Consider the following 10857-nt stretch of genomic DNA (forward strand, 5'->3'; position numbering starts at 1 on the left):
TCAGGCTTCCAGACTTCAGACTATACTACAAAGCTACAGTAATCAAGACAGTATGGTACTGGCCCAGATCTGTTTCTTAGCAGTGTTTCTGACCTCCTGTGTGAGGTAGGTGGGATTGGAGCACTCCCACTGGGAGAGAAACCACTGACTATTCCTCCTCTGGAGCTGTTCACCTGTGAATGTGCTCCATTTTGTCCTCTTTTGACTGTTGTGTGGGCTTAAAAAATACACTGCTGTTGGCACTGTTCTCAGTCCTACCTTAACTGTAGGTATGCTGGCAATTGGCCCTGGTGGTTCTCAGGTGTTTTTTTCACTAGGTCACTAGTGCATATCCAGTGAGGTCAGGTCCCACTGCAGTGTTGTGCACCTGGACCCACTGTGGGAGCTATAGGGGCAGCTCAGACTCTGGCCTGGCCCCACCACCATGTGTACAGCCCACAAAGCCCACAGCTACTAAAGCGAGACCCATCCAAGTTGCAGGAGCACTTGTCCTTTCAGATGTTTTGCAGTTGTTGAATTTAGGAAGCTGTCAATGGAGATGTAAGTCTGAATATTGTGCAGCTGCTGGGAGAGACTTAAGCTCTTCTTCCTTAGTCACATGGCCCCTGGGGCTCAGCTGTGGTTTCAGCCCCAACTCTGCATGTGTTCCTTCCACTGGAATCTTCTCCAGGGTTTGCCAGAAGACAGGAGCCCATCAGACAGGAAGGAGCTGGGGTGGCGAGCAGGGCAAGCAACCATCCAGATGGGAGTGTGCTGGGGTAACAATTGGAATGCATGAGCCTGTCATGTGGTGACTGGAGGATCAGGGTGAACAGGTTGCCCAAGCGGGGAAGGGGGAGTGTGGAAGAGATGCTGGCAGTGGTGTGTGATCTGGCTCTGGTGGGATACTTCCCTAGTGTCCATGGAGGCAAGGGTCAGTGCATGAGGAGAGGGGCTGCAATGGCAGCCCTCCCCTTTGAGTGTCACTCAACAATGACACTTTGCCTCTGTGGTGGTCTTGGCTTCCTCCACAAGCATTCCCAGTTGCAGAGGTCCTCACTACCATCCTCTCAGGCTGTCTCCTCACAGCCAATAGCAGTCCCCTTCCTGAGTTGGCTCTCAAAACCCCTCTTTTGAGCACCCAGCCCCTGTCCACACCGGTGGACACCTGTCTTAGGCTGGGGCACACAGGGCTGTAGCATGGACCATCTATGTATGTCTCACTCTGTCCTCCCTGTCACAGATCAGTTTCTGGGCTCTCCTCCAAGCCCCTGAGGTTCCCCTTCTGTCCCAGCTGATCTCCCCACCAGTGAGGAGGCTTCCCCAGATGTGGGAACCTCTCCTCACCTTTAGCTCTCCACCAGGGTTGCAGGTCCCATTCTACTTCCTCTCCTCTTCCTTTTCCCTTTTTTCTTTCATCCTACCCAGTTATGTGGGGATCTTTCTTGTCCGCTTAGGTGTCCGAGGTCCTCTGCTAGTGTTCAGCAGGGAAGAAAAAGTCTCTTGCCACTTATGCAGCTCCAGACCTTTTCCTGGACTCCCTCCTGGCTAGCCGTGGTGCACTAACCCCTTCAGGCTGTGTTCACACAGCCAAGCCCAGTCCTCTCCCTGCACTCCGACCAAAGCCCGAGCCTCAGCTCGCAGCCCAGACCTCCCCTGCCGGTGAGCAGACAAGCCTCTCGGGCTGGTGAGTGCCAGTCGGCACCGATCCTCTGTGTGGGAATCTCTCCGCTTTGCCCTCCGCACCCCTGTTGCTGTGCTCTCCTCCATGGCTCCGAAGATCACCCCCTCCACCACCTGCAGCCTCCACCCACGAAGGGGCTTCCTAGTGTGTGGAAAGCTTTCCTCCTTCACAACTCCCTCCCACTGGTGCAGGTACCGTCCCTATTCTTTTGTCTCTGTTTTTTCTTTTTTTCTTTTGCCCTATCCAGGTACGTGGGGAGTTTCTTGCCTTTTGGGAGGTCTGAGGTCTTCTGCCAGCATTCAGTAGGTGTTCTGTAGGAGTTGTTCCACATGTAGATGTATTTCCGGTGTATCTGTGGGAAGGAAGGTGATCTCCACGTCTTACTCTTCCACCATCTTCCCCTCCTCCGAACAGTAAATTATTACAAAGTTAAGTGGTACCATGCAATGGGATAACATGCAGCAGTTTCTTTTTGTTTTTTTTTTTTGTTTGTTTGTTTTTTTTTTTTTTTGCGGTACGCGGGCCTCTCACTGATTTGGCCTCTCCCATTGTGGAGCACAGGCTCCAGACACGCAGGCTCAGTGGCCATGGCTCACAGGTCCAGCCACTCTGTGGCACGTGGGATCTTCCCAGACCGGGACACGAACACGTGTCCCCTTCATCGGCAGGCACACTCTCAACCACTGCACCACCAGGGAAGCCCTGTAGATGTATTCTTGATGTGTTTGTGGGGAGAGATGAACTCCACATCCTCCTACTCCTCTGCCATCTTGAAAGAAACAGCGTCTATGCTCTTAATTAGTGGTATTATACACTTATGAACAGAGAAACATGGAATTCTAACACATCTTATTCTTGTCCAAGACTGTAATCCAGCTTCTTTGAGAGGAGCACTGGACTACAACCTGTCTCTTCTTGTCTGAAACTCCAACCTATCTTCTAGAGTATACTCAAAAATCTTATAAATTAAAATCTGACCATACCAGCTTCAGGGACCATTTGACTAGAACAATATTAGGAGTTGGACTCATCAAAGGTTTCCTGATCCATCAGGAGTGAAAACAACATCTTCAAAGGTACACACTTTGAAGTTCTGAGTTCACAGTGAGTACACTTAGGCTAAAAGAAGAATCTGATCTATCCAATTTGTGGCATTTTAACTGTCAAATAAAAAAGAAAACAAAAATTTAAAGGTCGGGGGGAAACAGATTTGCTTCACAAATATTGCAATGACAGAAAAGAGATTTCAATATAGAAATAGGTTTAAATCCAAATACAGCATGGGCATACGGTAATTTATACCCAAGGATCCTGATGGTACTCACTAGTTTGAAGGGTACTAAAACAAACATGAGAGCTGAGGGGGATTCTGGCTAAACTGACCTGACAGAGTTACCAGTGGATCAGAGATCACTTGGTTAAAGGTGGAGGGTGAAAAACCTAATTAGATATCAAGGGTGGTCAGACGAGGAGGATGAGAAACAATTGATAAACTGACTAATTTTGGTTCTTGTTAAGCATTTTACAAGGAAATGCTCAGATAGGCATTGGAGAATGTTCAGGAGCCTGACAAATATTTGGGGAAACAAAGAATCTGTGTCACTGCCAAAGAGAAATTGCACAAATAATCAACAATAAAACTAAGGAAGAGTATATCTGAATTACAGGATATCCCCTAGGGTTTTTCTTTTTATTATTATCCCTTGTGATTAAGGTCAACGGAAAATTCCACAAACCAATCCATGCAAGACTAGTAATGGTGCAGACTCTTCAGGAATGAATTTTGGGGTTACATTGCAAGGTAAAGAACCAAGACATGCTGAGATGCTTGCTCAAGCAAAGATAATACCTTAGGGTAGTAAGAGAATGTAGTTATAAATATCACCTAATACCATGTAACCAGTTATAAAAGAGGGCTGGAATTGTCATAAGTGCTTCCTCCTTATTTTAAATACATTTGAATGCATATATACATATATTAACAAATACATTTTTTAACATCTTTATTGGAATATAATTGTTTACACTGTTGTGTTAGTTGCTGCTGTATAACAAAGTGAATCAGCTATACATATACATCTGTGCTATGTGGCTGCTTCTCACTAGCTATCTATTTTACACTTGAATACCTCTGTTTTTTATCCTCTCTTTTTTCCCTTATAATGTAATGTAAGACATACTGACTTTATATCATGGTATTTAATTATTGTTAATTTTTCATCATACTATTTCTTACAAGGTTTCAAGGAGACTAGTAAACATCATTCAAGGATTTTACATTCTCTTCTGGGAAAGAGGTTAGTGTGTTTTTGGTGGTATGCAGGATTCTTCAATCAAGGCTAGTCACAATTAAGACCTCATTATTTGAAGATTAAGTATGGTTGAAGGTGATACATATAGTGTCAATGTGACAAGGGGTGGATTTTGATGGTTAGTTTTATGTGTCAACTTGAGGGGGTTATGTGAAGTTCAGATAGCTGGTCAAACATTGTAGCTTTTTCCTTTTTTATTAAAGTATAATTGACTTAAATATTATATTAATTTCAGGTGTACACCTGAATAATTTGATATTTTTATAGATTATACTTCATATAAATTTATTATAAAATATTGGCTATATTGCCTTTGTTGTATATTATATCCCTTTAATTTTTCTATAAAACCTAGTAGTTTGTTAGTCTTAATCCCCTTTACTCCTTTATCCATTTTGGCCCTCCACGCACCCCTCACTCCCCTGACAACCACCAGTCCATTCTCTGAGTCTGTCGTCTTGCTATGTTTGTTCATCTGTTTTATTTTTTTAGATTCCTAATGTAAGTCACAAATATAATATTTTTCTTTTTCTCTTTCTTTTTGAATTTTATTTTATTTATTTATTTTATACAGCAGGTTCTTATTACTCATCCATTTTATACACATCAGTGTATACATGTCAATCCCAATCTCCCAATTCATCACACCATCACCCCCACCCCCTGCTGCTTTCCCCCCTTGGTGTCCATACATTTGTTCTCTACATCTGTGTCTCAATTTCTGCCCTGCAAACCGGTTCATCTGTACCATTTTTTTAGGTTCCACATATATGTGTTAATATGTGATATTTGTTTTTCTCTTTCTGACTTACTTCACTCTGTATGACAGTCTCTAGATTAATCCATGTCTCTACAAATGACCCAATTTCATTCCTTTTTATGGCTGAGTAATATTCCATTGTATATATGTACCACAACTTCGTTATCCATTCATCTGTGGCTGGGCATCTAGGTTGCTTCCATGACTTGGCTATTGTAAATAGTGCTGCAATGAACATTGGGTTGCATGTGTCTTTTTGAATTATGGTTTTCTCTGGGTATATACCCAGTAGTGGGATTGCTGGGTCATATGGTAATTCTATTTTTAGATTTTTAAGGAACCTCCATACTGTTCTCCATAGTGCCTGTATCAATTTACATTCTTACCAACAGTGCAACAGGGTTCCCTTTTCTCCACACCCTCTCCAGCATTTGTTGTTGGTAGATTTTCTGATGATGCCCATTCTAACTGGTGTGAGGTGATACCTCTTTGTAGTTTTGATTTGCATTTCTCTAATAATTAGTGATGTTGAGCAGCTTTTCATGTGCTTCTTGGCCATCTGTATGTCTTCTTTGGAGAAATGTCTATTTAGGTCTTCTGCCTATTTTTGGATTGAGTTGTTTGTTTTCTTAATATTGAGCTGCATGAGCTGTTTATATATTTGGGGGATTAATCCTTTGTCCATTGATTCGTTTGCAAATATTTTTTTTTCCAATTCTGAGGGTTGTCTTTTCATCCTGTTTGTAGTTTCCTTTGCTTTGCAAACGCTTTTAAGTTTCATTAGGTCCCATTTGTTTATTTTTGTTTTTATTTCCATTACTCTAGGAGGTGGATCAAAAAAGATCTTGCTGTGATTTATGTCAAAGAGTGTTCTTCCTATTTTTTCCTCTAGGAGTTTTATGATGTCTGGTCTTACATTTGGGTCTCTAACCCATTTTGAGTTTATTTTTGTGTATGGCATTAAGGAGTGTTCTAATTTCATTCTTTTACATGTAGCTGTCCAGGTTTCCCAGCACCAATTATTGAAGAGACTGTCTTTTCTCCATTGTATATCCTTGCCTCCTTTGTCACAGATTAGTTGACCATAGGTGTATGGGTTTATCTCTGGAATTTCTATCCTGTTTCATTGATCTATATTTCTGATTTTGTGCCAGTACCATATTTTCTTGATTACTGTAGCTTTGTAGTATACTCTGAGGTCAGGGAGTCTGATTTCTCCAACTCCGTTTTTTTCTCTGAAGACTGCTTTGGCAATTCGAGGTCTTTTGTGTCTCCATAAATATTTTAAGATTTTTTGTTCTAGTTCTTTAAAAAATGCCATTGGTAATTTGACAGGGATTGCATTGAATCTGTAGATTGATTTAGGTAGTATAGTCATATTCACAATATTGATCCTTCCATTCCAAGAACATGGTATATCTCTGCATCTGTTTGTATCATGTTTAGTTTCTTTCAACAGCATCTTATAGTTTTCTGCATACAGGTCTTTTGTCTCCCTTATTCCTAGGTATTTTATTCTTTTTGTTGCAATGGTAAATGGGAGTATTTCCTTAATTTCACTTTCAGATTTTTCATCATTAGTGTATAGGAATGCAAGAGATTTCTGTGCATCAATTTTGTATCCTGCAAATTTACCAAATTCATTAATTTGCTCTAGTAGTTTTCTGGTGGCATCTTTAGGATTCTCTATGTATAGTATCATGTCATCTGCAAACAGTGACAGTTTTACTTCTTCTTTTAAAGTTTATATTCATTTTATTGCTTTTTCTTCTCTGATTGCCATGACTAGGACTTCCAAAATTATATTGAGTAATAGTGGCAAGAGTGGACATCCTTGTCTTGTTCCTGATGTTAGAGGGAATGCATTCAGTTTTTCACCATTGAGAATGATGTTTGCTGTGGGTGTGTCATATATGGCCTTTATTATGTTGAGGTAGGTTCCCTTTATGTCCACACTCTGGAGAGTATTTATAGTAAATGGGTGTTGAATTTCATCAAAAGCTTTTTCTGCATCTATTGAGATGATCATATTGTTTTTATTCTTCAATTTGTTAATATGGTGTATCAACTTGGTTGATTTGCGTATATTGAAGAATCCTTGCATCCCTTGGATAAATCCCACTTGATCATGGTGTATGATACTTTTAATGTGCTGTTGGAATGTGTATTAAGAGTGTGGGATAATGGTGGAAGAAACATAAAATTGGATCAGCTAAGTTTATTGATTTGGGACCATGAGGCAAAGATTCAGCATTTAATGTTGCAACTCAGTTCCTTGAAAAGGGCTCTAACAGTTTGCTGAGGTGGTTAATTAAAATATACATCAAAATTTGGCTAACAATTATGAAATGGACACATCCAATCTCTTGGTTTAATGTGGAGGAAGATACTCAAAAGTTTAAGGACACTGGAACGTTGGAATGTATATGTCATTTAAGACTTACTTATTCACACTGGGAGGGTCCAGAAAACAGCCTTTCACCAATACATCAATAAATACATTTGAAAGAGCAGCCTTGTTTCTTTGATAAGCTTTATTATTTCCCTTCTCTGTAGACCAGAACTTACAGTGGGAATCACGGACACTTAATTGGAAATCAAATGCTCTTGAAGTAATTGGATCCCAGGTGGTGTAGCTCAAACACTAAAGGCAATGTAGGTGTAGTTACTGTAATGGATAATAGAGATGAAGCCACACTCAGAATATTGTGACAGACAGAGACCCATGTCATTTTTTTCCTAGAAAGAGATAGAAAATCTAACATCTTACTATATATGTATAGGAGGAAAAGTTCTAGGTCAAGTGAAAAAAAGTCTAGTTTAAATTATAAAACTACAGAGTCACAGGCCCTTAATCAATTCCCTGACTTGAGCAAGCTTACAGACCCAGAACCCCTTGAATGAAGGATTGACCATGTCCCCTTGAAGGAAGGCCCCATGTCACTGAAAAAATTTATAGTGTTAATCTTTTTCTTAGCTTTATCCAATGAGACCTATGGACTTTTACCAGGTTAATAGTGCATTGGGGTAAAGGATATACTCACATATTTCAGGGATTACTTAGGCACTGTCTCTGATATGACATTGTTTCCAAGAGACTCAAAACAAACACCATGACCTTCCTGTCAGAGGAGGGGACTTGGCGGGCTCAGACAATGAATTAAGTTTAAGCAAGGTCCATATACAATCAACCCAGAGGTTCTCCTAACCCATCCTGTGGTTATTTCACAGATATGGAATTCATTAGTGCAAAAGTGATATGTAGAAGTTGACAGAATCCCTTAATTTGGTCCCTAATCTGTGGAATGATGGCTGTTATGATGCAAAGTGCCATATAGAAACAATTTTAACTGACTTTATCTACTAACATTAATCAAAGCTAATACTGCATTCCTGGAGAAATCACAAAATTTGGACCACCATCAATGATTTGAAAGATGATTCCCCCTTTATCCCCCCAAACTCTTCTACCTGTGCAGAGGTATATGTATATTGCAGAATAGCAGTGGATTAAGAAAATCTTAACTAGTAGACATACTTTAGTTGTTATACTAGATATGATTTCACTGTTTGTGAAAATTCACATATCCTCTACTATTCAGTAAGAAGCTATTGATCTGAGACATGCCTTTTTATCCATACCTGCACGTAGGCCCACCAGAAGTAGTTTTCTTTCAGGTGACGAGACTAGCAATACACATTTACTGCCCTACATTCAGGGTGTATCAACTCTCCAGCCCTATGTCAAAATTTAGTTTTCAGGGAGCTTGATCACCTTTTTCTTTCATGAGATATTATACTGGTCCATTATATGGTTGACATCACACTGCATGAACCTAGTGAGTGAGAATAGCAACTATCCTGGACTTTTAAGTAAGGCATTTGCATGTGAGGGTGAGAAACAAATTAAACTGAAGTTCAATGCTGTTCTACCTAAGAGAAATTTCTAGGGTCCTAGGTGTGGGGTATTTCCATATATCCCTTTCAAAGTGAACAATTAATTGTTACATCTGGCCCCTTGTGCAGACAGAGAGAGACACAACACCTGTTGTACTTCTTTGGATTTTGGAAGCAACATATTCCTCATCTGTGTGCATTATCCTTGCTCTTTTATGGAGTAACTTGAAAATCTGCTAGGTTTGAGTGAGGCGCAGAAAGAGAGAAGGCTCTGCAACAAGTCCAGGCTGTGGTTCAAGCTGCTCTGTCACTTGGGCTGTGTATTCCAAACCCTTATGATTTCTGAAATTTTATTGACAGATAGAAGTGCTGTTTGGAACCTTGGCAGACCCTATAGTTGAATCACAAATTTAGGATTTTGGAGCAAGGCCTGCTATTATTTGCAGATAACTACTCTCTCTTTGAAAACAAATCTTAGTCAGCCACTGGGCCTTAGCAGATATTGAATGCTTGACCATGGTTCACCAAGTTATCATGTTACATGAGCTGCTAAGCATGAGCTGCATATTTTCTGACCTACCAAGCCTTAAAGATGGGAGTACACATTAATATCCCATTATAAATCAGAAGTGATGTATATATGATTGCATATGGTCAGGCCCTAAAGGCGCAAATAGGTTACATAAAAAATGTCAGAAATGCCTACAGTTTATTCCTGCTACATTGCCTTCTCACTCCAAGCCCGTATCTATAGTTTTAAGGGGAGCTCTTTAAGATCAATTGAAAGAGGAAGAAAACAGTTAGCCTGGTGTACAGATGGTTCTGGATGATATGCAGTCACCACTGAGGGTAGAGAGCTGAAGCACTATACCCTTTAAGGGACTGTAATGAAGGGAAATCATGTCAGTGAACTGAAATTTATAAAGTGCACCTGATTTTTTTAATTGCTTGGAAGAATAAATGGCCAGCGTGGAATTATATATTTATTCATGGAATGTGTCAATGCTTTGGATTGATGGCAAGGGACTTGAGGGGAACATGGTTGGAGAATTGGTGACAGTTCACTTTGGGGAAGAGGCAAGTCGATATACCTACCCCTCTCATTGGGTTAAAAAAATCATGAATATATTTGTGCCCATGTGAATGCTCAAAAAAGGATGATGACAGAGAGGGGGATTTCAATAATCAAGTGCATAGAATCATATGTTCTGTGGATATGTCAGCCTCTTTCTGACTCTCACTGCCTAAAGGCCTTATGAAAAAGATGACCATGGTGGCAGTAATGGAGATTTTGCATGGGCTCAGAAATATGGACTTTCACTCAACAAGGTGAAGTGTTCAATCTTCCAGCAGTGAAGAGTAACAGTTTCTGATATGGCACCTTTTCCCAGGGTGTTTAGCCAGCTACCTGGTGACAGGTTGATTGCACTGGGCTACTTCCATAATGAAAGTAATAGCATTTTGTCCTTTAAGGGATACACATTTACTCTGCATACTGATTTGTCTTACATGCAAGCAATGCTTCTACCAAAACTAACACCCATGGTGTTTTAGAATGCTTTATCCACTGTCATGATATTCCACACAGCATTCCTTGGGGCTAAGGACCTCACTTCACAGCAAAAAAAAGTACAGTTTTCCCATGTTCAAGTAATTTACTGGTCTCACCATGTTTCCTACCATCTTGAAACATCTGGCTTGATAGAATGGTGGAAGGACATATTGAAAACTGAGTTACAGTGCCAGCTAGGTGGCAATATGTTGCAGAGCTTTGGGAATTTTCTCCAGGAGGCTGTATATTTTCTGAATCAACATCCAATATATCCGGTTGTTTTGTTTTTTAATTGCCAGGATTCACAGCTTCTGACATCAAGGAGTGGAGCTACAAGGGGCACCACACAAAATTTTCCCTAGTACCTGCTAGTAATAGTTTTGCTTCCTGTTTCTGTGACTTTATGCTCAGATGACCTAGAGGTCTTTAATTCAGAAGAAGAAATGCTTCCATCAGGAGACAAAACAATTATTTGCATGAACTGGTGGTTAAGACTGTCACTTTGCCACAGTGGTATTCTCATACATTTGAATCAAAAGGCAAAGTAAAGAGTTATTTTATTGTCTGGGGTGATATGTTATATGTACTGTCAAAGAGAAACCATAGCTAAAATAAAGTTGAAAACCAAATTTATTTAAGACTACTGTTATAGGGAAAAGAGACCTCAGTATAG

The sequence above is a fragment of the Lipotes vexillifer genome, unplaced genomic scaffold (genome assembly GCF_000442215.2).
Source record: "Lipotes vexillifer unplaced genomic scaffold, Lipotes_vexillifer_v1.1 scaffold360, whole genome shotgun sequence".
NCBI lineage: Eukaryota > Metazoa > Chordata > Mammalia > Artiodactyla > Lipotidae > Lipotes > Lipotes vexillifer.